We start from the raw sequence: 26032 nt of genomic DNA on the forward strand, positions 1-26032 counted from the left end.
TTCACCACAAATAAGTACATATATAAAAGATATCAAAACATAAAACTAAAAATGTTTATAATGATTGTCAAAATCACTTCCACAAAATATAATTTTCAAGAAAAAAAAAGCTATATAAGTGTGTTAAAAAGAACGGTTTGAATATTGTAGTGGAGACAGTGAAAAAGCAAATGAGAAGATTATATATAAAACGGTGTGAGTACATACCATTTCTCCATCGATGAGACAACGATCACTCACATCAAATGGGTGCATAACAAAGACGAATATGATTGATTCAAATACGGCCTTGCAAGTGTTTCCGAAAATAAAAGCGACTGCTATAAGTTGGGAAAACAAGAAAAGAAGAAATTGGGTAGGAGCAATCTCCGTTATAAGAAGCCAAAGTATGATCATCAAAATAATCAAGATTCCGATCAACATCTTGTTAAGGTCATATACAACAGACATGTTATCATTTAAAGTATGTTGAAGTGCCTTTCCATCTTGGTATACTTGAACCTACAATTGGAGGAAGACCAAGGAAGAAAATATAAAATTAATTTCGTTTTCCAAGTACTTTAAATTAAAGTAAACTCCATTTTATTGAAGTAGCTCAGTTTGTTATATGTACAACATTCACAAATATTGAATTCGTATGTGAGTGTAGGAGTCACTATTCTTAGTCGGTGCTCAGATGCAGTTCTAAAATAAACCTAGAAATGCTCCATTATTATTTTACGACACAAGGGTGTTAATACACAGGATAATAAGAGTAGTAGACAAGCCATTAGAGATGGGACAACTTGATTGTCAAACTAGCGATTAGGAAAAAACTATGACATGCCTTTGGTTATTTGACTGATTTCCTTCGTCAATACAAGGTAAAAACCTAGCTCGTAATTTTAAAAAGTGTGCTTGGGAGCGCACGACATACTATGTTGCTAGCTAAAACGTGCAGAACTAGACATTGTATACGGATTATTGAGTTTGATTTTAGATCAGGTCTAATATATTTTCTTTTGTTCGGAATTGACATAGTTTCGTTTTCTATTCGTTTCGGTTGGGTTTATTTCAGTTAAACAGTTTAATCGGTTTGTGTTATTTAGAGTCAGGTATGGGTCAAATAAGGTCAATATCACGTTAGTGTGTTTCAGGTCATAATGTTCTTTAGCTAGTGTCAAAAAAATGGCTCTGTATTCATTACGTTTTTCAAATCGAATGTTATTGTTATTATTATTATTAAATCATTTATGAAAATATAATTATTGCTATTATTGAAACTTTGTTTTGAAGAGAATCATTATTGGATTAGTGAGAAAATTATTGTTGATGTTTGTTGTTATGAGCTCTATTCATCATTTGTATATTATTATTTTTTGTATAAATTGTTGATATATATATATATATATATATATATATATATATATATATATATATATATATATATATATATATATATATATATATATAGAGGCAAGATCCGGTGAGTCCACCTATATTTTTGAGTCTCATGAGTCCACTTATGTATCACACGCTGTACACAAGAATATCACGGAGTATAATTGTAGTATAATTGCTTATATCTGTAATAGAAAGAATTGCTTTCAAGGACCGATGTCGGGATCAAACTAGTGATAAACTGGACATTGATGCAGATGGTCTTCTAAATATTTTTTTTTTTTTGAAAATTGGTCTTCTAAATATTAGTTAGGGGGATATTTAAGCATGTCTGATATGTGAGCATGTGGCCTGCGGCTATTTATTGAATTGAACCCTTGATTTGTGTGCCTGTGCAGCTCTCTTGAGCTAGATTTTGTAAGCTCTTCTCACAAGTTTCAATATTGTGCCTGTAACAGACAGATACATCGGCTTGTTTGGGAACGATAAGAGTGACGGAGTACGAGTCGTATTTTAGCATTGCACATACATGGTTGGAAGAGATATTGGAACATAGAAGAAAGATGACATAAATAGTTGGAAAACAAATAAGGCATTCTTTCATTAAGAGATGGGAACATTGTTACATTTATGCAAGACTCACAATAAGCTATCCTATAAAATAAGTATCAAAGAGTTGGATAATATCAAAAAACTTTTGACAGAGCGATTTTTAATTTTTACGGAGCAGTAGAAAAGCTTAAGTCTAAGGCCATGATAAAAATTCTGCAGGGTAACAAGCTCTTTTATAGTAGATCTTATAATGGGAACAAAACGAAATGCCAAGGGTTACAAGTTACAAAAAACATTATATCTCGTTACACTAATGGCTCCTATGTAGGAAGGCAGTCAGTCGGATATATACAAACTTATGTCAATTCTAAGAAAAAAAAAATGGTGTAAATTTTCATAGAGTGTATGCATTCCCAATATGGTAATTTTATTTGACGTACAGGCGGAGTAGCGAACGCCAGCGATCTCATCACCATTGGGGTTGTCGATAAAGAAGGTATTGTGACTGATAATGAAGATGGTGAAAGGCGGAATTAGGTTCAGTGGTGTGATATTGTATAGTATAACTCATTATATTGTTTAGTACAACCAATGATATTATTTATCGTAAGGTGTGATATTGTTTTTTATAATTTGTGATACTCTTTTACTGGACTCACAAACTCAGATACAATATCACAGGTTATACTAAACAATATCACAACTTAAATTTTTAAAAAAGAAAAAAAATGATTTTTTTTTTTTTTTTGTAAAAAAAACGTGATATTTTTATATAGAGCGTGTGATACATAAGTGGACTCACGGGACTCAAAAAGATAGGGTGGACTCATGTGATTCTAATTCTATATATATATATATATATATATATATATATATATATATATATATATATATATATATATATATATATATATATATATATATATATATATATATTATCGATCTTGAATAGTCCCCGTTTTTGGGATTGTCTTTGAGCGTTTCACGTCACTTAAGTGGTAAGTATTAGTATTTTCTTGATTGTTGTTTAGAAGAAGTTTGACTTCAATTTCCTTAATGTTCTTTGGATACATATGTAGAGGAGTTGTTTGACTCTACATTGCTTATTTGGAAAAATATAGGGAATTATTGTCGAATTTTCTTCTAATAACAATCACAAAAGATTATTATTTATTAGTGGCATGAAACGTTCAAAGATAGGTTTTGGTTGGAGAAATAAGAACCTCGAATACGGTTAGTTATTAATTTGGAGATTGTTGCATATTGAGGTTATTTTTGGTTGTGGTTGTTCTTTTCGTTGTCGATGTTGTTGCTAGTGGTGGTGGCGTTGTTGTTGTTGTTGTTGCATGTTGTTGTTGTTGTTAATATCGTTATTGTTTCAAGTGTTTGTGTTCTTTTTGTTTTAATGTTATTATTTGTTGTTGTATTAGAACTTTGAATGTGATTTATATGTATGTATTGTACACAAATGTAGACCTCGTACGAATGTACGGTTTTTTAGACTGCCATGTATAGAGAACTTAACAAATTAGAGGATTTTTTACATTTTTACTTTCAATAAAATTGAACAGGTAACTGAAACTATTTTGCCGTCAAATAAGTTACTCCGTATTATAAAAAAAATTGTTATTTTAACTACAAAAACTTATGCTTATTTTTACGCATTAAAGCTTACAAGGAAGCATATAGCTATTTTTGTAAATTTTGTTACAATATACGGATAAACAAATATAAATAAGAAGGGTGAAAAACACAACCTGATTTAATAATATGAGTATAATTTACGTAAGTTTTTAAATATCATATTTACGATATCAAGATACATATATTAGAAAAATGAGATAATATAGAACAAAATACAACTATGAAAGATGCGGGGTTTGATAACACATTGTGACACATGAGGATCATATGTTAAGCCCAATATATATATATTGGGCTTAACATATAGAACAACTTCCTAAAGTTTGGCCCAATATCTAGCTAAGAGTATTTAGGCCGAAATTTTTTTTGTTTGCTTATTCTTTAGTATAATGGGTATTTAAAATGAAGATAAAATGGAACGAGAATGGATGTATGAGAGGTTGGATAGAGATACTAAAAAAGAAAGATTCGAGTTTGTAACAGGTGTGAAATAATTTTTTACTTAAGCAAAACAACAACTTAAATTTAAGAGAAGTAAAGCAAGCAATAAGGTGTATATGTGCATAGTGTAAGAATAAAGTCTATTTATTTGTGCAAGTACAAAAAATCTAAGTCCAAAGTGACTTACATGAGCTATGTAGATACAAAAGCGAAAAACCTCGACTTTGCTTTGTATGAATGACCAACCAATTTCAGCTTTCTCTTAGCTTCCAAGGTCATATGGAAAGAACTTAGTGATCTTGTTATTTGGAGGATAGATAATATGAACGTGCACATCTCTATATCCTATCAAATTGTCAAAGTTTAAGACCCTATAAGCATTTTATATCATCCTAAATTTGGCATTAATTTAGAAATTAAAAAATAAATCAATGCAATTAATGCATGTATTAAGTATTTATTTACATTATTTAATTCCTTAAATTCAACCCATTGGGTTGAATTTATCATTTTGCATAATTAATATATTAATTTGACCTAATTTCGTTTATTTTATTTAATGAATTTTTGATATTTGAAGCTTCTGTCGCAACACTTTTATTTCCTCTCCTGATTGGTTAAGAGGTCAAGTAAGTACATGCTATATTTAATTGAATAATACTATTATATTTTTTTCAAAATCAATCTTAATAATTTTTTATAATAGGTGAAAGGATTTAATGACTACCATACTTGTGTTTTTAATAATGAGTCCTTTAAGAAAAGTTAAAACTTAGAAACGCTACTCCATCATGTATTCAACTTTCGCATTTTCAAAGAAGAAAAGGATGAAGAAATCGATCTTCAATTAATAACTAAATCTGTGTGAACTCTATTGAAGGAGTCGCCTATAATGAAATAAACATTTAATTGTTATTAAATTAATAATTTAGATGATAAGGCTATAAACGTACATAGGAATATAAACTTGTGGACTCAAATCGAAATAAGAAATATCCAACATATGACCCATTTGCATGTAGGAAAATGAAAGGGCGCCACCGGGTGACACCCAATTTGGGCGCCAACCTCTCACATGGGGTGAGTGGGGACCCCATCAATTAAGAATGGTTGTGAGAGGGTGGCACCCAATTTAGGCGTCACCCGGTGGCGCTCTATCACTATCCTTTGCATGTATTAGCACATAATGTGAAGCAAGTTTATTTTGCTCCTTATACCTATTAGACAGAGGTTGTTAAATAACTAACTGGCTGATTAGTTTAATACCTTGAGTTATGCTCAAAACATATCATTCTCATGTTAAGTTCCCTCATTCTGAGTCCCTGGATCTTTCAATGTTGTGAGCCCCATCGATCTTCATGATTCTTCTTCTAATTATGTAACGTGGTTTCTTTGCCTACTATCATCCAAGATTCATAACCTTACGTTTTAAAGAAAGCTAGTTTTGGGAGTTTTGGAAGATAATCAAACATGGGAGATAGTACTGTTGCCTAATGGGAAGAAACCAATAATTGGTGTTAAAATGGATATTTAAAACAAAATACAAAGCAGATGGTAGTGTTTAAAGATATAAAGCAAGGTTAGTTGCAAAAGGCTACAACCAGTTGGACAAGATAAAGACACATTTTCACCTATGACTAAGTTTAGTACAGTAAAAGCCTTATTTGCACTTGGAGCAGCAAAATGGTGGACTTTGCTTCATCTAAACATTAATAGCGTCTTTTTTCCTGGATATTTTGATGAAGTGGTATACATTTTGCCATCTGAAAGTTATATGGTAAAGTCTGGAATGATATGCAGATTAAGAAAGTTTCTATATAGGCTGAAACAATAAAGAGTTGACCAAGTATCTGCAAAGTATTGGTTTCAAGCAGTCAAAATATGATTACATACTCATTATTTACAAGGTTTAATGCCTTCAACAACCATTCGTAGTAGCATTGGTCTATGTGGATGATGTACTTTTGTTAGAGACAAATGAAGTGCAGATTATTAATATCATACAAGGGTTAGGTTCAATGTTTAATCTCAAAGACCTAGGTCACATGAAGTAGTATTTTCTTGGCATGGAAATCTCAAGAAATGATTTTGGAATTATGATTAATCGGAGAAAGTACATTTTTGACATTCACAAAGACATTAAGATGGATAATTGTAATCCATTTTCTTTTCCCGACCAAGAGGACTGAAGTTATTTATTGATGAGGAAGACACTACAAGAAACACGCGATTTGAGACCGTTATTTTGAGACCGCCTAAAAAACGGTCGCAACATCTACTTTTAGAACAGCCTGATATTTATAGAAGATGAATCAGAAGATTGTTCTACCTCAATTCTTCTAGGTTTGTTATGTCATACTCAGTTTAACATCCCCCTATCTATTAAAAGAATAGGTGAACTCACAAATTTCCTCTCCAGAAAGCATCATTTTAAATAAAGAAACTATTAATAATTTTATTGTATTTAATAAGTAAGAAAATTAATATTTTAATGTATTTCATTATATAATTCTTTTCATTAAAATTAATCTTTTTATCAAATTATATAATTTTCACTAAACACTAAACTATATTATTTTAACTAAAATATAAATAATATAAAACTATAAAATATTAAATCTTTTATTGATACTATTATTTGAGAATGATTTGACTCATATTATGTTTAAACAAAGCTATTTATCGTTTTGATTAATTTCATGACAAAAAAATTGAGAGATTTTATAAATTGGAATCATTAGTTTCGTGGTATAAAAAATACTTTTACAAAAAAATACATTTAAGCACATTACTCAATTCTCTTGAATTAATTTTCAGTTTTAATTTATTTTTTCTCAAAACTAAATACAATAACGAGAAAAATGAACAATTACATTAACGAGATACAAGTACTATCTTACATTTCAATTTTACTCAGTTTTCTTGAATAATTTTACTTCAATTTTTTTTTTTCTCATATCAAAATATAATGACATGAAATATGAAAAATTAATGAGGTGTTAATTTAGCATGATTAAGTAATGAAAAGAATTATATAAGGAATTACATATGTTGGGTTCCTTATGTTGATGATAACATGCCCATTTGATTTGTGTCATCTTAGTTTACCTTTTCAGGTTTATTGATCATATCAAGCATGGATTAAGAAGTGTTGAAGTTGTTATTAATCCCATTGTATCAAGTCATGTGTCATCTAATGTACAAGCAAGAAAGTAGAGTATCTTAGAGTAATAGAAACAGTCCAGACGACTGTTGCTTTCACAAGTAAACAGCTGCTTGGATTATTGCCACAACTCGTAAAACTTGAAGTCCCGTTTTATCTTTCAAAAGCCTTTCACGTGACTCTTATTTTTCAAAGATAAAAATCAGATTTTTATTAAGGAGATGGTCTTCAATAAAGAGTGGTTTGAATCATTATTTTCAAAATGTTTCCTCTTTATGCAAATTCAACCCTTTGGCTCTTTAAGAAAACAAAGAATGCTTTTTGCCATTTTAGTGTTAACTTGTCATCATGTGACTTGTCTTTTCTCCCTTTGTTTTCTGAATTTGCATGAGCTTTTAAGGATATCTTTCAAACCATCTTTCCCTATTCTTACCTTTGCAAAAGAGCCCTCTTTGGTGCAAGTTTTGGGTGGTTGCTATTACCTTTCACATGTGAGGTCTTTGACCCTTCAAAACCCTAGCAACCCCTTCACTCACCTCCTCTATATAAACCGTGCCCCTCCTTCATAAAACTCAAGACTTTTCTGAATTAATTCTTCCATCTTTGCAAATTGTTTTTAAAACTCAAAAATCGTGTTTATTTGCAAAAACCTTTAAAAGTCTTCAAGTGTCTTCAAGTTGTTACAGTCGTGGCTACTGTTGCTTTTCTATACTAAACTCTCTTGCTTATGAATTGTTGATCTTGTAAAAGTTGTCCATCTCTATTCTTTGTTAAGAATGTGTTAGTGGAAACTTGATCCTATAACATTCTAAGTGTGTTAGTAGAGTTTAGGACGGAGTAGTCTTTAACTCTTGGCAACCGGAGTAGGTTGTGAGTTGGCAACCGGAGTAGGTTGCGAGTTAGTTTGTCATTAGAACGGAGTAGTTCTTGTACTAGCTTTACAACCGGAGTAGGTTGGTGTCTTTTATTGTAAGGGTCTTTTAGTTGTCGGAGTAGATCACTAAAAGAAAAGCAATAAAAAGGTAGATTGGACGTAGGCACTTGAGTATTTGCCGAACCAATTCAAAAATCTCGTGTTCATTGTTTTTACTTTATTTCCGCTGCAATTTACTTTGTTTGTTTTGCTTTGCTTAACCTTAGAAGTAACAGTTCATCATACTGTCGCATTTGGTCTGCAGTCATATTCCACAAACTGAGACAAATAGATACAGTCAGAACGATTGTTGCTTTCATACTTCAGTAGCAAACATTCATCGTGATACTTGTTCAATCTTTCAATATTATTCAAAGTATCTTCTCATCTGTTTTGTCCTCGTAACTCACTTTAATTCAATAAAGTTGGAGTTATAATTTTTTTTTTTTAAATAGTACCTAATTCACCCCCTCCCCCTCTTAGGTACTTGAATCCATAAACTCAACATTTGGTATCAGAGCCTCGTGCTCTTGATCGAGGCTAACCGCCTTAGAGTTTGATTCGTGGGTAATGGATTCCGAGAAACACTCCAAGATCCCGGTCTTTACCGGTTCGAATTTTGGATGGTGGAAACTCAAAATGGAACATTACATCAAAAGTATCGATTATCAATGTTGGAACATCATCCAAAATGGACCTCTTGCCATTGAGGAAACCGATATTCTTAACAGTTTCACCAAGACAAAAGAGGAAAGAAATTACAATGAGAACGACTTCAAGCTTGCCGAAAAGAATTCCAAAGCAATGTCGATTCTTCAACGTTGTGTTGGTGAGAGGGAAGTTAGTCGAATCTCCGGGTGTCCTACGGCAAAATCTATTTGGGATTCCCTTGTACTTGCATATGAAGGGACGTCCCAAGTAAGAAAACACCGTATTGACCTTCTCATGCAACAATATGAGATGTTTAGAATGTCAAAGGACGAGTCTTTAAATAGTTTCTCTTCACGTTTTTCTTGTATTATTAATGAGCTTAAAAGTCTAGGAAGGAATTTCGAGTCCGAGGACATCATTCGAAAAATCCTTCGTAGTCTAACCCCTAAATGGCAACCTAAAGTCACCGCCATAGAGGAAGCTAAAGACTTGTCAACCCTATCTCTTCATGAACTAATGGGATCACTAATGGCTCACGAGTTTAACCTCGATAAGCATTCTAGTGAGTCATCAAAGGGAAAGAGTCTCGCCCTCACATCTTCTCCAAGTGATGAAGAAGATGAGGAGGAAGACGATTTTGCTATGTTCACAAGGAACTTAGCCGGGTTGGTCAATGGACAAGGTAACAAAAGGTTCACTAATAATTACTCGAAAAAACGCTTTCCTAAGAAACGACCTACCTCCACCGTGGGATGCTTTAAATGTGGTGATAAAACTCATCAAATTAAAGAATGTCCCAAGTGGGAAGAAATCAAATCTAAGGAAAGAAGAGAAAAGGTTAAAAAGGACTATAAACAAAGAGTCATGAGTGCTATATGGGAAATGTCCGACTCCGAGGAAGATGAGGAACTCATCGAGGAGGAACTTGAGGCTAAAATGTGTCTTGCAAATCATGGTAAAGAAAAAGTCTCAAAAACCTCAAAACTTGAACACTTAAGATGCCTCATGGTTAACCCCGACGATTCCGACTCCGATTCCGACAACGAGGTAAATCATCTAAAGGCCAAGGCTAGAACTTACTCCAAAGAGAAAGTATGTAAGCTTCTTGACCAACTTTTTGATAAGTGTCGGTTTCAAAATGATAAACTCGAGGTAATGCAAAATGAGATTGAGGAAATTGCTCAAGAAAACTTTAATCTGAAAAATGAACTAAAAGCAACTGACTGCGTCACCGTCACTTCTGAGGCATATAATGAAGTTAAAAGAGTCAACAAGTTAAACAAACATTTGACTAAAGAACTAGAGCGTCTTAGGTTGACACCCACGAACGTCTCTGACCTTGAAAATGTCAACACTACCTTGGTGATGCAAGTTTCCTCACTAACCAAGGAACGTGATGATCTTTTGAAGGACAAAGATGCTCTTGAAAATGAGATCTATGACCTTGTAGTTGAAGTTGTAGACTTAAGAGAAACAGTGTCTAAGACTGTTGCTTCTGACCACGATTTGGACAAGTCTAAAAGAAAAAGTGAATGGTTGGAAAATGAAAACGAGTGTCTTAAGAGTGAGGTTGTTTGTCTCAAGAATGAAATAGAAGATCTCCATGATAGGCTTACTTTCTTTCAAAAAGGTATGCCCGAATGTAGCACTTCTAGGTCTTCTCCTCACCATAGATCCGATGAAGTCGTTGATCTAAACAAAAGACTTGACGAGATGACATCTAAATATGAAGAGTCCAAAGAAAGAATCATATATCTCGTGTCTAAACTCAACAACCACACCCATGACTTCATTGTTGAGAAAAGATTGTCCATAGAAAGTGTTAACAATGATGAACTTAAAAGAGAAAAGGAAAAGAATTTGCATCTTCTCTCACGTGTCAATGACTTGACCAATGAACTTGTTAATGCTAAGAACATTACTGAAAAATGGGAAGGAAGTCAAACCGTGTTAAACTTCCTCACGAATCAAACCGAGAAATGTGATAAAGTCGCTGGTTTGGGCTTCAAATGGAACAGTCGGTGATCACAGCATCCGAAGCCTAAAAACGATTTTAGAGGAAGGAAGTATGTAGGTCTTCCCGAATACATCATTTGCAATTATTGTGGTGACAATGGTCATGTTTTTAATGGATGTACAAAACGATTTGATGACATTGACAAGAATACCAAAACATTAAAAGAAATGAACATTAAGAAAGACACCACAAGTTATGTTGATCACAAAAAGGGACCCAAATTCATTTAAGTTCCTAAACTCAAAAACTAATTTTGTGTAGGGCTTGGTGAGAGGCGGCCGCAATTGGTACATGCCCATTTGATTTGTGTCATCTTAGTTTACCTTTTCAGGTTTATTGATCATATCAAGCATGGATTAAGAAGTGTTGAAGTTGTTATTAATCCCATTGTATCAAGTCATGTGTCATCTAATGTACAAGCAAGAAAGTAGAGTATCTTAGAGTAATAGAAACAGTCCAGACGACTGTTGCTTTCACAAGTAAACAGCTGCTTGGATTATTGCCACAACTCGTAAAACTTGAAGTCCCGTTTTATCTTTCAAAAGCCTTTCACGTGACTCTTATTTTTCAAAGATAAAAATCAGATTTTTATTAAGGAGATGGTCTTCAATAAAGAGTGGTTTGAATCATTATTTTCAAAATGTTTCCTCTTTATGCAAATTCAACCCTTTGGCTCTTTAAGAAAACAAAGAATGCTTTTTGCCATTTTAGTGTTAACTTGTCATCATGTGACTTGTCTTTTCTCCCTTTGTTTTCTGAATTTGCATGAGCTTTTAAGGATATCTTTCAAACCATCTTTCCCTATTCTTACCTTTGCAAAAGAGCCCTCTTTGGTGCAAGTTTTGGGTGGTTGCTATTACCCTTCACATGTGAGGTCTTTGACCCTTCAAAACCCTAGCAACCCCTTCACTCACCTCCTCTATATAAACCGTGCCCCTCCTTCATAAAACTCAAGACTTTTCTGAATTAATTCTTCCATCTTTGCAAATTGTTTTTAAAACTCAAAAATCGTGTTTATTTGCAAAAACCTTTAAAAGTCTTCAAGTGTCTTCAAGTTGTTACAGTCGTGGCTACTGTTGCTTTTCTATACTAAACTCTCTTGCTTATGAATTGTTGATCTTGTAAAAGTTGTCCATCTCTATTCTTTGTTAAGAATGTGTTAGTGGAAACTTGATCCTATAACATTCTAAGTGTGTTAGTAGAGTTTAGGACGGAGTAGTCTTTAACTCTTGGCAACCGGAGTAGGTTGTGAGTTGGCAACCGGAGTAGGTTGCGAGTTAGCTTGTCATAAGAACAGAGTAGTTCTTGTACTAGCTTTACAACCGGAGTAGGTTGGTGTCTTTTATTGTAAGGGTCTTTTAGTTGTCGGAGTAGATCACTAAAAGAAAAGCAATAAAAAGGTAGATTGGACGTAGGCACTTGAGTATTTGCCGAACCAATTCAAAAATCTCGTGTTCATTGTTTTTACTTTATTTCCGCTGCAATTTACTTTGTTTGTTTTGTTTTGCTTAACCTTAGAAGTAACAGTTCATCATACTATCGCATTTGGTCTGCAGTCATATTCCACAAACTGAGACAAATAGATACAGTCAGAACGATTGTTGCTTTCATACTTCAGTAGCAAACATTCATCGTGATACTTGTTCAATCTTTCAATATTATTCAAAGTATCTTCTCATCTCTTTTGTCCTCGTAACTCACTTTAATTCAATAAAGTTGGAGTTATAATTTTTTTTTTTTAAATAGTACCTAATTCACCCCCTCCCCCTCTTAGGTACTTGAATCCATAAACTCAACAACATAAATAAAAACATTATAAATACCACGTATTCATTGTGTGGGATTTAAACTAGTTTAAGTTAATCTATCAGTGAGCCAATACTCCCACATTTGCAGGCTGCCATTCAAGTCCTTTAAGTACATCAAAGGGACTCTTAATACAAGCCTATTTTAGAGTGCAAATTCTTACCTATCCCTAGCATCTTTTAAGGGGTGTTTGGTTCACCCAATATAGGTATGAGGTATGGGGTTGGAATTAACCAAACTCATACCATGTGTTTGTTTGACGAAAATGAAGGTTTCATACACATACCTCAAACCCATAAGGTATGGGTTTCTCATACCCATGGAGAGGGGTGGGTAAGAGATTGATACCCATGGTATCAAATTAAAATTAACAAAAAGTGATAAAAAAAATTATATCCTATTGTACAAAAATCTTTTTATATATTTATTTGGTTAAATTTTATCTACATGATTTATTAGTATTAAAAATTATTATTAAAAATATTGTATTTTGAAGATTTTTTTTGCTTTGTTGATTTTTAACCCCATATCACCCAAATTGAAACAAACATAAGGTATGAGGTATCAAGTTCCAACCCGATACCGCCGAAGTATGATTCCTGATTCCAAACTCATACCCACGAGGGAACCAAACGCGCCCTTAGTGATGTTGATTGAGGTCAATATGCTATCACATGCAAATTAATAAGTGAAAATTGCATACTTTTGGGAAATTCACTAATTTCCTGGAGCACAAATAAAGAAGCGGAGGATAGTAAGCAGAAGCTCAACAGGCAAAAAATCTGAATATAAAAGTCTTTCATATACTACTTCTGGAATGGTTTGGTTAGACAACATCTTGCTAGATGTGACAATCACAGTACCAAAGCCTGTTCCTCATTATTGTGATAACAAAGGTGTTGAACATCTTACACATAATCCAGTGTCTCATGAATGTACAAAACACTTGAGTATAGATAGAGAGAAACAACAAGATGGTATTTGATGACAACGCTTGTAAGATCAGGATTGCAGCTAGCTGACATGATGACTAAAGCATATGGTTCCGATTAACGTAAATTTCTAGAATCCAAGCTTGCATTAGTTGTAGTACCCTGAGTTAGTTAAGAATAAGTCGGTTTATGTTGATGTGTATATATATATCACAAAAACTTTGGAGAGACGGTCTCTCAGTAGCGTTGTAATCATGCTATTGCTCCTAAGCTCATCATTCTAGTAATACAAACACAAAGATACGGTTAAAATGGGTCGGTTCTGTATCGGTAAACTTGTGATTTAAAAACAGTATATGCGATACGATTTTTATCGGGTATAAAATTTTGCTCACCCCTCTAGTTCATATCAATGATGAGGAAGCATTAGATTTAGTTGCACTAGACTGAGGTGAACTCTGTTAGAAGTGTTAGAACTAGGGGTGTTAAGAGGTGCAAAACTAGACCGGAACGGACCGGGTCGGATGAAATCGCAGACGGGATAACCACCTACCCCAAGACCGGGGACCGGATCGGAATACTTTAGGTCTGGTTTTCCCGGGTTTGGAGCGGAACGATACTAATTTACAAGGTAAATTGAGTTTTATTTTTCAATGTGAACCGGAGATCGGTCACAATATTTTTTGGGACCCAGAGACGGAACTAGTATGTATTCGGTCTGGTCCTGACCGAACTAGCCGGTCCGGTCCACCTTTTTCACCCCTAGTTAGAACAATAAAGCATGTCACTAATTATGATAGAATACCGTGGAGGATGCTCGCCTCATCGCTGGTAAGGACATATATGTCCTTGACGCCACTCTTTCCGGCCTTGTTAAGGTTCGGTTCACTAAAATCGAGTGAGATCTGATTTCAACTACTCTTGGATACCAAGTCATTAGACGTCGTTTCTATCCTAATTGCTGGTAAAATGTACGGGAATGAAGAACTCAGTTTTTTCGTTGTTTTGGTCGATTTTTAAAAGTGGAGTGAGATAAATCAATTTCAGGGGAATACAAATACCTTTAATATGCAACTCCAAACACTTCTCTCTCTAAACAAATCCTCCCTCTTCTCTCTAGAAAAAAGAAAAAACCCTAAATCCCTAAATTGATCCGCCGCCTCTCCTTGCCATTCACCACCCCCCTTCTCCCTCTACCCATCGCCGGAGATGGGGTCATTCCTTGACCCATCTCCGGTGATTGTACACACCTTCTCTTAGCGGTGGTCCCCTGACTTCGATCATTTCTTGTTCAGATCGGTCTTTTCATCCCGTCTGTCCAGTGGGCTAGGCTGGCGGTTTCGCGTGGTTGTTCTGAGGTCGTTTCGTTCTGGGTTCCCTTGTCCTGTCATCGAAAGCGTCGCATGCGGTCAATGGGTGTTTTCCCTCTCCCTCGCCCCTTTCCCCACACCTGGTATGTTCCGGTGTCTTTTATGTCGGTTGTTGTTATGTCTAGTCGATGAGCATAGCTCATTTTGGTGGCTTTTTTCTGTTAATGGTGGTGATTTGGGGACGATCTGGTGTTTCCCCTCCCCCTCACCCCTCCCCCACCAGATCGGTCCTTTTTTCCCGGTTGTGTTTATGTCGGTCTGTTGCGGTTATGGTGGTTGTGTTGCATGTCTGCCGATGGTCCTGGGGGGTTCACTTGGAATTTGGAGTCTCAGTGGTCTAGTGTTTGGTTGGGTGTTGCATGTTTGCCGTGTCTTTCGGGGATGGTTTGTCGGGTCTGACTGTGTCTTGGTTGGAGTGGGGTTTTGTTTGCTGGGGTGCTCTTCTTTCTGTTTTGAGGTGTGTTGGGTAGGGTGGTTTTGGGTTTTTCGGCACTGGTGTTGGTTGGGGTCGGAGGCGGTGGTCTTCTCGTCTTTTGAATGGTGTTTCTCTTTAAATTATTGTCTTCCTTTTATCTCATAATAATCTCCTCCTATAGGAGTATTAGTCGTCTCTTTAGTGGTAAGCCAAGTCTCTTGAACGGTGTTGGTGTTGAGGTGCTTGTGTCTCCGGGGGTTTGTGTTACACATTGCACGTTGGATTTCTCAGTCTGTTTGTCCTATTCTTTCTACGTTCTTTTCGCAAGAGCGTAAGTACACCTTGTTATTATCACTCCGGCGTTTGTATGTATCGACGGTTTTTGGAGGTCTTACGCGTTAATGAAGATGATATCAATGCTCGTCACCAAGCTGCCGTCTCATGCCATTCTACCATCGCTAATCTTGCTAATCTTATTGTAGTAGCTTTCCTTTTATATAATAGTTATGTAATCTCGATGTATGGTTTTGTAATGCTAGATCTAGATGTCAAGGGTCTGGTGCTACCTAGTCGAGTAGCTTACTTTGTATTGGTTACAATAATGTAAGTTATTCACCTTCTGTCAAAAAAAAAAAACAAATACCTTTAATATTGAAATTGTCCGATTTTGAGCTTGTGTTTCACTTATAGCTCGCTTGGAAAGGAATTAATAATTACTAGAGTCAAGGTTATCCGGATCGGGATTGTACTTTGGATCAATGAAGTAGGTAGAATCGAATCGTAGGATCGTAAGATTCTACAAACTAACTAAATATAGTTTTTTATTTGGTAAAAACATAAAATTGAATATTAAAATACATATTTATATTTATTAATAGTTATCCATAAATTATTGATGATCAATAATTTTTGTGTCATTCTTATGAGCATGTTTCTATAACTTATTCAAGATTCAGATTTTACGATGTCATTATATAAAATATATAATTATTCTTTTATCAAGAAATCGGATCGTAGGATTGTAAGATCGTAGGATCATATTATGATCATACCTTTAGAAATTTTCAAACGAATAGGATCGTAAGATTCTACAACCATAATAGAATCGTAAGATCTAGGATCGGTAAAGCGTTTTTGGATAGTAAAATCGTAGAATCGTAGGATCGAATCGGGATTACGACAACAAATACTAGAGTTAGAGGTGGCAAACGGGTCAATTGGATCTGTTTCGGTTCGGGTTCTTTCGGATCGGGTTCTTTCGGTTTATCTTATTTTCGATTTCAGTTCGGTTCAACTCAGGTTGGATTCAGTTTTCAGTTTTAATCGGTTGTAGATATTTCGGATCGGTTCAGGTTCGAGTTGGGTCAATATCTGTGCAAATAAAGTTCGAGTCGGGTTAGTATCAGAGCAGATGAGATTCGAGTCAAGTCATAATCGGATCGGATGTCAAGGGATTAGGTCTTTATTCAAAACATTGGATATAATACGAATAATTTTTTTGAAAAAAATAATAAATAATATTTTTTTGTATAACTACGATATAATATTAATTCATTGACGTCAAATGGGTGACACTCATGTACAAAAAGACACCCCAGATGTGACGCCTACGTACATTCGGGTCATTTCGGGTTTTAATGTTCGGTTTCTGTCATCAATGTACGGGTTGAAATCAGTTTCGGTATATATCGGTTCGGATTAAAGCAATTCAGGTTGAAACAGTTCAGGTTCATTCGATTTTGGGTCTATTTCGGATATTACAAATTCGGTTCGATTTCGAATCAATTCAGGTCGATTCAGGTTTCGGGGTGAAGTTTGGTTATACCTTTCGGGTGTAAGGTCAAGTGTCGATTCAGGTATTTTCGATCGATTTTTCGGGTTCGGTATACTTTTGTCGGGTCTAACTAGAGTAATGGGGGCTAAACTAGAAGAAATGGGAGGAGAGAAGAAATTTTACATTCATATGGAGGTAATTTATTACTTGGGGAAGAAGGTAAGTAACTATTACTCGTTTAATGGAGGACTATTACACTATCTTCTTCCATTTTTCTCTCAACGCCCATCACCTTCCTCCATTTTTTAGTACATTTATATTTTATTACTTAAATAATTATTACTCTCATTTCAAACAAGCTCTTAAAGATGTTGAATTCCAAGCTATGGTCAATTACTGAGTTTGGGAGGTGTTCAATGAACCGTGTGAGAGGACTGAAATTTTAACCAATTGGTCTCCTTTGTGACGGGTTACCATTTATGGCGGATATTTAGTGAGATAAAATGGTAACAAAATGAGTTAATGGAGAAAGGGGACCACATGAATAGTGTTACAAAGAGAGAAAAAGTGGGTACTTTGTGAGGTAAAATGGTATCCGTCACTCAAAAGTGACGGATAGGTGCCGTTACAAACAAGAATTTGTGAATTTTAAATGGGATTGAGTGGCCTCTCTCACTTTGAAGGATAAAGTCGCCGCTAAATGTCACTTTGATATTGATGCGAATATAAAATTTGGTTGTGTGTGAATTGCAAACGCATGAATTATTAAAGTAGAAGACATGACTTTTTTAACCACTAGGTGATGCTTGCATTAGCATAATTCCGAAATATAAAATGCATTAATCAAACAAGAACCACCATACAATCAAGGGCTAAATTAATGAAACACACAAAATTATCGCAATAAAAAAAGACTTGGTCATGTATAAAAAAATACCACCATATCAATTTTACATCTCTCTAACTATAAGAAACTCAAGCATATAGCCCAACAAGAAACTCCAAAATTGTAAACATAGAGAACTACGGCTATAACGAGTCGAGCCGAATATGAGCTTAACCTTACTTACTTGCTAGTGCTTATAAGGCAAAACTCAAGCTCCAGGTGATGTTTAGTTCACCCGAGACTGAAAGAAATGCGTTTATTATCACACGCTTGCGAGCTTAATAAGAGTTCGAGCTTAACTCGAGCCAATATTATATTATTGTCAAATTATTGCTTTTTTCCTAGAATATTCTCTCGTAACTTGGGAGTTGAGTGTTATATATGAAAATATTGGGCAAATTTGTGAGAACATTTGATATACTGAAACAAATATATAAGCATGATAAGTACTGTTATAAGAAATATTGGGCAAATTTCAGGGGAATACAAATACCTTGACTATTGAAATTGTCCGATTTTGAGCATGTGTTTCACTTATGGCTCGGGATTGTACTTTGGATCAATGAAGTAGGTAGAGTCGAATCGTAGGATCGTAAGATTTTACAAACTAACTAAATATAGTCTTTTATTTGGTAAAAACTTAAAATTGAATATCAAAATACACACTCCCTCCTATTCTAGATAAATCTCCCTATTCATGGGGGCATTAGAATTAAAGAGAGGGATTAAAATAAGGTAAAGTATTGTAGTGGGGTTTGGTAATTGGAGAGAGTGAAGGTATTGTGAGGTATTATTGTGGGTGAGGTGATTAAAATAAGTATTGTTGTGGGGTAAGTTGATTAAAATAAGTATTGTTGTAGGGTAAAGTGGTTAAAATAAGTATAAAACTTTACTAAATAAGGAAATATGAAAAGTATTGTGAATAAATGAAAAAGGAAAGAGGGAAGTTTATGTAGAATAGGAGGGAGTATTTATTAATATTTATCCTTAAATTATTGATCAATAATTTTTGTGTCATTGTTATGATCATATTTCTATAAGTTATACAAGATTTAGATTTTACGATGTCATTATATAAAATATATAACTATTCTTTTATCATGAAATCGGATCGTAGGATTGTATGATCGTAGGATCATATTGTGATCTTACCTTTAGAAATTTTCAAACGAATAGGATAGTAATGTCAAGAATATTGCATAATATTATTTTATCTTATTGTTATTTAGTTATTATCTCCTCCTTAGTTCTCTCCATAATAAGTACCTAGTCTATCCTCTAATTATGCTAACATATCTTTGTAATCTTTGAACGTATCTTTGTATTGTGGCCAATGCTTCTAGGTTAGGGTTTATAGTTGCATATACATGTATTATATATATCTTGTATTCATGCCTTTTTAATACATACAATAATTATTCAATCATTCATATTCTCACATGGTATCAGGAATTATTGATCCTTTACCTCGCTTCCCTCGTACTCTCTGATTTTCCGTCCTCACGACAACATGAGCAAAGAACTCACGATCCCCAACAAAGACGACACGACAAATCCGCTTACCTTTCTCAACTTCAACAATTGCATTCAACTCAAAGACGCTCAAACATATCGACAATGGGAATTCCAAATTCGCTCCATTCTTAATGGTCTCGATTTGTTTCCGTACTTGGACGGCAGCCTCCCTCCACCTCCGTCAACCATCAAAGTCAACCCCGTTCGACCCGATACCAAAGTCACCACAACCCCCAACCCAGCCTACTCCACATGGTATCGTCAAGATAAACTCCTCATTGGAGCTCTTACCGGTACCCTCACTTCCAGTGTTGCGTCCCTTATCATTGATACCAAGACCTCTCACGAGGCTTGGAAAATTCTCACCCGTACCTATGCTAACCCTTCTCGAGGGCATATCCTTCAACTCAAAGATCGCCTCGAGTCTATTTCCCACACCGATCAGTCCATCACCGACTATGTGCATGCTATTAAATCGTGCACAGACGGCCTTAAACAATTAGGCAAACCCGTCGACCCCGAACACATTACTGACAAAATTCTTCGTGGTCTCAACCCCGACCTTTACAAATCGATTATGGATGCTGTTCGCGCTCGTGATTCTCCCATCTCATTTGATGATCTTCACGAGAAACTCATCCAACACGAATTATCTCTTAAATACACAAAAACCATTGCCACCACCACCTTTAATCCGTCTGCTCACCCCGCCTATTCTCGCAACAACAATTACACCAACAACGACAATCGTCAACCATATCAACCCCGTCGACCCTACACACTCAGTATCCCCAACTCCGATGCCAATACTAAGCCTGCCACTAAGCCCAACCTGTACAAAGGCCGATGTCATTACTGCGATACAGTCGGTCACGTTGCCTCCGACTGCCCCGACTTTAAGAAAGACTACCCGAATGTTGTTTTCCCCACCCGCAATCGCCAAAATCGATCCACCCCTCAAGCCAACACAGCCACCTATCAACCCGCATCCTCACCCAAACCTTGGCTCGTTGACACCGGCGCTTCCCACCACATCACAAACGACCTCAACACCCTTGCTCTCCACACTGCCTATGAAGGACCCGATGATTTAATCATCGGTGACGGCTCTTCTCTTCCTATATCGCACATAGGTTCATTCTCACTCACTACTCCCTCCTCTACTCTCTCCTTTACTAATGTTCTTTATGTTCCTACTATTTCTCGTAACTTGTTTTCTGTTTCTCAATTTTGTTCCGATAATAAAGCTATTGCAACTTTCTCACACAACTCTTTCTCTATAAAGGCAATCTCGACGGGAGCGGTTCTTCTGCAAGGCCGCCTCAATGATGGGACATACGAATGGTGTCCTGCTTCGATCCACGCACACCCCGCTGTCACCACCTCCTCTCCGCATTGGCATCACAAGCTTGGTCACCCGAATGATGCCACATTAAAGCTTTTAAATTCGCAATTTCAATTCCGTATTTCTCATTTTCCGTCATGTACTCCATGCTTAATGAATAAAAGTCACAAGCTTCCGTTTCATACGTCTACTCTTACCTCTACTGCCCCCCTCAAACTCATATACTCTGATGTGTGGACGGCTCCACTCTTATCTCATGATTCTTTCAAATACTATCTGATATTTATTGATCACTTTACTCATTACATATGGCTTTACCCAATTAAAAATAAATCCGACATTATCACTGTTTTTAATCGCTTCAAAGCTATTGTCAAAAAATTCTTTAATTTACCAATTAAACAATTTTATTCGGATAATGGAGGTGAGTTTACTAAATTAACTCCTTCTTTACTCGAGAACGGTGTATCTCATCTCACCTCTCCGCCTCACACACCCGAACACAACGGTTTTGCGGAACGAAGACATCGTCATATCGTCGAAACCGGATTATCTCTCCTCACTCACGCTAATATGCCTACATCCTACTGGTCTCACGCATTCACTACTGCAGTCTATCTAATAAACCGCCTCCCGTCCACCACACTCCAAAACGAATCCCCCTACTTTCGTTTATTTCATCAACATCCGAATTATAATAAACTACGAAATTTCGGGTGTCTCTGTTTCCCTTGGCTCCGTCCCTACGCCCAACACAAACTAGACACTCGTTCCACTCCCTGTATTTTTATAGGTTACTCCAATACACAGTCAACTTATTTGTGTCTTGACCCGGCCACCAGTCGCATCTATACCTCGCGTCATGTCCGTTTTGTTGAGAATGAATTCCCCTTCTCTACTCTGTCCTCCAGCCAATCGTCCCTTACCATGGACTCCAACACATGGTGCACTTTATCTATTCCTCTTCTCACTCCTTCTATCAACCCCACCACTGCCCCTGAACCACCAGAAACGCAGCCACAACCGCCACCTGACTCCCCTCCCTCTCCTACTTCCCCGTCCTCTGCTGTAAACATCCACGACCCTCCCATAATCCCTACCACGAGCCCTTCCTCTCCTCGTGACTCCCCGTCCCCACCACCCCCACCCCCTCACCATGCCACCCGCCTCTCTCATAACATCCGTAAACCCAATCCACGATACGCCAAAGTAGCTGTCACCCAACCTTCCACACGCACCCATCTAACACCCAACACCGTCAAAAAGGCGCTAGTTGACCCCCAGTGGAGGGCTGCCATGATTGCGGAACACGAGGCAATACTACGGAATGAAACTTGGATTCTTATTCCCAAAACATCGACCCAAAATATTGTTGGTTGTAAGTGGGTTTTTCGAGTCAAATATAATCCCGATGGTACGCTTAAACAACAAAAAACACGGCTCGTAGGTAAAGGTTTTCATCAACGACCCGACATCGATTATTCGGAGACCTTTAGTCCCGTCATCAAACCCACAACAATGAGGCTCCTTCTTTCTCTCGCTGTCAACCAAAACTGGTCCATTCGTCAAATTGATATAAATAACGCTTTCCTTCAAGGTTCTCTCTCTGACACCGTTTACATGGCTCAACCGCCTGGCTTTATCGATCCCATGAAGCCTGATCATGTTTGCAAACTGGTCAAAGCAATCTATGGACTGAAACAAGCGCCTCGCGCTTGGTATGTCGAACTACGCACCTATCTTCTTCAATATGGTTTTTCCAACTCCGTATCTGACTCGTCCTTATTTATTTATAAACGTGCTTCAGTCCATCTCTTTGTATTGGTTTATGTCGATGACATTATCATCAGAGGTTCTAGTCCGTCTGAAATTCAACGATTTATCACCACTATCTCTAACCGGTTCTCTCTAAAAGATCTTGGTCCGCTTTCATACTTTCTCGGGATTGAGGTCACTCCTACTACCTCGGGTCTTCACCTAAATCAGTCCAAGTACCTCTCCGACCTTCTCACTCGCTATGACATGGCTGAAGCTCGCTCAGTTTCTACCCCGATGTCCACTGAAGTCGCTCTTATTAAACAACCAGATAAGCCCATTGAAGACGAGTACACATATCGTGCCATTGTTGGTAGTCTTCAATACTTGTCCTTAACTCGACCCGACATTGCATATTCTACGAATAGACTTGCTCAGTTTATCACGCATCCCACGAAAGATCATTGGGTTGCGTTGAAGCGTCTTCTTCGCTTTCTTAATGGTACCCTACATCATGGTATTCAACTCCACCGTTCCAGTCCCCTCTGTTTACACGCATTCTATGACGCTGATTTGGGTGGTGACACCAACAACTATGCCTCTACGACAGGTTATATAGTCTACCTTGGCCTTAATCCCGTGTCTTGGTCATCCAAGAAACAGCGTGCTGTCTCTCGTTCCTCAACCGAAGCTGAATTTCGCGCTGTCGTGGATACCACTGCTGAGGTCTTATGGCTTCGTTCCCTCTTGGCTGAGCTCGACATTTCTATCTCCAAGCCGCCAGCTCTATATTGCGACAACCTTGGTGCTACACATAACTCCGCAAACCCGATTTTTTATTCCCGTATGAAACACCTTGCCCTGTCTTTTCATTTCGTGCGTGAACAAGTTCAACGTGGTACTATTCGAGTTCAACACATTTCGGGTGACGATCAGCTAGCCGATGTTCTAACCAAGCCTCTTGCAAAGGCCCGCTTTCACTTGTTAACTTCCAAGATTGGCCTTACTCTTCGACGGTCCATCTTGCGGGAGCGTGTCAAGAATATTGCATAATATTATTTTATCTTATTGTTATTTAGTTATTATCTTCTCCTTATTTCTCTCTATAATAAGTACCTAGTCTATCCTCTAATTATGCTAACATATCTTTGTAATCTTTGAACGTATCTTTGTATTGTGACCAATGCTTCTAGGTTAGGGTTTATAGCTGCATATACATGTACTATATATATCTTGTATTCATGCCTTGTTAATACATACAATAATTATTCAATCATTCATATTCTCACAAGTAAGATTCTAAAACTATAATAGAATCGTAAGATCTAGGATCGATAAAGCGTTTTTGGATGGTAAAATCGTAGAATTGTAGGATCGAATCGGGATTATGACAACAGAGACTAGAGTAATGGGGGCTAAACTAGAAGAAATGGGAGGAGAGAAGAAATATTACATTCATATGGAGGTAATTCATTACTTGGAGAAGGAGGTTAATGGAGGACTATTACACCATCTTCTTCCATTTTTCTCTCCAACGCCATCACCTCCGTCAATTTTTTAGAACATTTATGTTTTATTACTTAAATAATTCTCTCTCATTTTAAACTAGCTCTTAAAGAGGTTGTATTTCAGGCTATGGTCAACACTAAAACTTGGGAGAGACGGTCTCTCATTAAGTTATTGAGAGACCAGTCTTTCGTACCCTTTTATTTGTATTTCGTACCTCTTTTATTGTTGACCGTGACATAGTAATTTCGTACCTATTTACATAATAAATGTACCTATTTAATCATAAATCATGATTTGTACCTATTTTATTATCTTTAGTACCACCTTTTCTTAAAATTGTACAATAATCTCTCAATAAAGCTTATTAAAAGACCGTCTCTCAGGAGACCTACCCCTATGGTCAATTACTGAGTTTGGGAAGTGTTCAATGAACCGTGTGAGAGGACTGAAATTTTAACTGGGATAGAATGGCCTCTCTCACTTTGAGGGAGGAAGTCGCCGCTAAATGTCACTTTGATATTGATGCCAATATAAAATTTGGCTGTGTGTGAATTGCAAACGCATGAAATTATTAAAGTAGAAGACATGACTTTTTTAACCACTAGGGCCCTGTTCTTTTGGATTTAAAGTCACTCAATATAAGTTAACTTTAGATTCTATAAGTTCAGTTCAGTTCAGTTCAGATCCTATAAGTTTAGTTCAGATTCTATAAGTTCAGTTCAGTTCAGATCCTATAAGTTCAGTTCAGTTCAGTTCAGATCATATAAGTTAAGTTAAGTTCAGTTCAGATCCTATAAGTTCAGTTCAGTTCAGATCAGATAAGTCCAAAAAAACAGGGCCTAGGTAATACTTGCATTAGCATAATTCCGAATTATAAAATGCTTTAATCAAACAAGAACCACCATACAATCAGGGCCTAAATTAATGAAACACACAAAATTATCGCAATAAAAAAAGACTTGGTCATGTATAAAAAAATACCACCATATCAATTTCACATCTCTCTAACTATAAGAAACTCAAGCATATAGCCCAACAAGAAACTCCAAAATTGTAAATATAGAGAACTACGGCTATAACGAGTCGAGCCGAATATGAGCTTAACCTTACTTGCTAGTGCTTATAAGGCAAAACTCAAGCTCCAGGTGATGTTTAGTTCACCCGAGACTGAAAGAAATGCGTTTATTATCACAAGCTTGCGAGCTTAATAAGAGTTCTAGCTTAATTCGAGCCTATATTATATTATTGTCAAATTATTGCTTTTTTCCTAGAATATTTTCTCGTAACTTGGGAGTCGAGTGTTATATATGAAAATATTGGGCAAATTTGTGAGAACATTTGATATAGTGAAACAAATATATAAGCATGATAAGTACTGTTATAAGAAAAAGAGCATGATATTATATAAGTATCGGCTATCGCACAATCAAGTTCCAATTTTGAGTCGCTCGTGAGCTTTTCGAGCTGAGTTATTAGTAACTCGGCTTGCCTCGTTAATTTCTCGAGGTAAGTTCGAACTCGTTGAGTACACACAAAGCGAGCTTTGATTGAATTTCAGCAGAGCGAAGCTCAAACATCCCGCCTCATTATCTGCCCTATACTGACCCATAATTAAAGGGGAAACACATTAAAACTTACCACCCACTTAATGAATCTTTTCTTATCAATGTGCCCCTCCTTGTTGAACAAGTCTCGTAACGGAAGATTATTCACTTCTTCTCCTGGAATGAACCTTCTAAGGTCAGATCTCTCTATGTATCTGGAAATACAAAAGTAATGCTTGTTAGAGTATATAATATATTGCTTGAAAAATTCACAAAAAATTAAACATAAGAAACAGACGACAACTCGTCAACGAGTCTGATTTGTGACGGTCTTACATGTCAGACCATCGCAATTTTATATACTCCCTTATTCCGGTCATTTGTTTACTCTGGTTTTGACCACAAAGATCAAGAAAAGCG

The 26032-nt window shown here is 36.3% G+C and overlaps 1 long non-coding RNA gene across 1 annotated transcript; it reads right to left on the reverse strand.

Annotated features, from left to right (window-relative positions):
* Positions 1–203: 203 nt before the first annotated feature.
* Positions 204–26032, reverse strand: LOC141615191 (uncharacterized). The gene is made up of 3 exons (XR_012529699.1): positions 25949–26032; positions 25707–25827; positions 204–501 (listed from the first exon to the last, which is right to left on the reverse strand). It is a non-coding gene; the product is annotated as an uncharacterized LOC141615191 (long non-coding RNA).

The sequence above is a fragment of the Silene latifolia genome, chromosome 11 (genome assembly GCF_048544455.1).
Source record: "Silene latifolia isolate original U9 population chromosome 11, ASM4854445v1, whole genome shotgun sequence".
NCBI lineage: Eukaryota > Viridiplantae > Streptophyta > Magnoliopsida > Caryophyllales > Caryophyllaceae > Silene > Silene latifolia.